We start from the raw sequence: 2,520 nt of genomic DNA on the forward strand, positions 1-2,520 counted from the left end.
TTCCACTTCCCAGAATTCTCCTCTCTCCTTATCTTGCCTACACTATACTTCCTGCCTGGCTACTGGCCAATCAGCATTTTACTTATCAACCAATCAGAGCAACACATTCATAACTCCCCCAGCTTTGGGTGCTGTAAGAAAAGAAGCTGAGTAAGCCCTGAGTCAGTAAGTTGCACTATTCCACTGCCCCTGCATCAGTTCCTTGCCCCAGGTTCCTCCAGAATTCTTGCCCTGACTTTTCTAGGCAGTGTACCTGTAGGTTGTAGTGTGAAATAAACCCTTTCTCACCCCCCTCAAAAGAAAAAAAATAAACTATCTTCTGTCTTAGTCAGTATTCTATTGCTAGGAAGATACATCAGGACAGTGGCAACTCTCATAAAGAAAGCATTATTGGGACCTGATTACAGTTTCACAGGTTTAATCCATTATTATCATGGCAGCACACTGGTAGACTTAGTACTAAAGAAGTAGCTGAGGTCCCCTGGTGTGACTCCGTTCTGCATGTCTGTTCTGAGGAGCAGTAGGCAGTTTCCTCAGACCCTTTTCTGCCAACCCACTTCTCTCACATCAAAGTACACGGAAGACTCAATGGACATGGACATGAGCCAACTCAGGCCTCAGAACTACCTTTTCGGTTGTAAACTAAGAGCTGACAGGATTATCACTTTAAGGTGGATAATTATGAGAATGAGCAGCAGTTATCACTAAGAACGGTTATTTTAGGTGTGAGGCAAAAGATGAATTACACACTGCGGAGGCAGAAGCAATGAACTATGAAGGCAGTCCAATTAAAGTAATACTGGCAACTTTGAAAATGTCTGTACAACCAACAGTTTATCTTGGAGGCTTTGAAATTACACCACCTGTGGTCTTAAGGTTGAAGTGTGGTTCAGGGCCTGTGCACATTAGTGGACAGCACCTAGTAGATGTAGAGGAAGATGCAGAGTCAGAAGATGAAGATGAGGAAGGTGTAAAACTCTTTTTTTTCTGTTTCACATTTTTTTATTATATTTATGTTTTAATTTTACACATCAGCCTCCCCCTATCCTCCCCCTCTTGCCCCCATTCCCACCTTCCCCCCAGCCCCTCCCCTCCATTCCCATCTCCTCCAGGGCCAAGACTCCCCTGGGGATTCAATTCAACCTGGTGGATTCAGTACAGGCAGGCCCAAGAGAGCTTAGGGGAGCAGGAGATCCCAGCTGGATCAAGAACAGAAAGGAAGAACAAGGAATAACAGACCATGATAAATGAAGACCACATGAGAACAGGAAGAAGCAAAGTGCTAGAGAGGTCCCCAGAAATCCACAATGATACATCCTCTGTAGACTGCTGGCAATGGTCGAGAGAAAGCCTGATCTGACCTAGTCTGGTGATCAGATGGCCAAACACCCTAACAGTTGAGCTGGAACTCTCATCCAATAACTGATGGAAGTGGATGCAGAGATCCTTGGCCAGGCCCCAGGTGGAGCTCCAGGAGTCCAATTGTCGAGAAAGAGGATGGACTGCAAGAGCATGAATTGTTGAGACCAAGATTGGATGTAAAACTCTTAAATGCGTCTGGAAAACGATCTGCTCCTGGAGGTGGTAACAAGGTTCCACAGAAAAAAGTAAAACTTGACGAGGATAAGGATGATGACGAAGATGATGAAGAGGAGGAGGAAGCTGAAGAAAAAGTTCCAGTGAAGAAATCTGTACTAGATACCCTAGCCAAAAATGCACAAAAATCAAACCAAAATAGAAAAGACTTAAAATCATCAACACCAAGGACAAAGGGTGAAGAGTCTTTCAAAAAACATGAAAAAACTCCTAAAACACCAAAAGGACCTAGTTCTGTAGAAGACATTAAGGCAAAATGCAAGCAAGTATAGAAAAGGGTGGTTCTCTTCCCAAAGTGGAAGCCAAGTTCATTTATTATGTGAAGAATTGCTTCTGGATGACTGACCAGGAGGCTATTCGAGATCTCTGGCAGTGGAAGAAGTCTCTTTAAGAAAATGATTTAAACAGTTTGAAATAATTCTGTCTTACTTAATTTCTGTAACAGTTGATATATCTGGCTGTCCTTTTTATAATGCAAAGTGAGAACTTGCCCTACTGTTTTGATAAATGTTGTCCAAGCTCCATTGCCAAGAATGTGTTGTCTAAAATGCCTGTTTAGTTTTCAAGGATGGAACTCCACCCTTTACTTGGTTTTAAGTATGTGTGGAATGTTATGATAGGACATAGTAATAGAGGTGGTCAGATGTGGAAATGGTAGGGGGACAAATATACATGTAAAATAAACTCAGTATTTTAATTAAAAAAATAAATAAATAAACAAGTAGCTGAGAATCCTACATCTGGATATGCAGGCAACAGGAAGAGAAAGCCACTGGGCCTGGCTTGGGCTTCTATAGCATCAAATCTCACACCCAATGGCACACTCCAATAACAAGCTGTGGGAGACTAGCTCCCATATTTACTATGCCAGGAACTCATGAGGAGTAAGAGATAAGAGATTAAGATAAAAATAGTGGGGAGAGA

The 2,520-nt window shown here is 42.4% G+C and overlaps 1 pseudogene; it reads left to right on the plus strand.

The window, feature by feature from the left end:
* The first annotated feature begins 585 nt into the window (after nt 1-585).
* On the plus strand, nt 586-1,987 carry LOC118571239 (annotated as a pseudogene).
* The last annotated feature ends 533 nt before the right edge of the window (nt 1,988-2,520 follow it).

Source organism: Onychomys torridus, chromosome 20, assembly GCF_903995425.1.
Source record: "Onychomys torridus chromosome 20, mOncTor1.1, whole genome shotgun sequence".
In the NCBI taxonomy this organism is placed as follows: domain Eukaryota; kingdom Metazoa; phylum Chordata; class Mammalia; order Rodentia; family Cricetidae; genus Onychomys; species Onychomys torridus.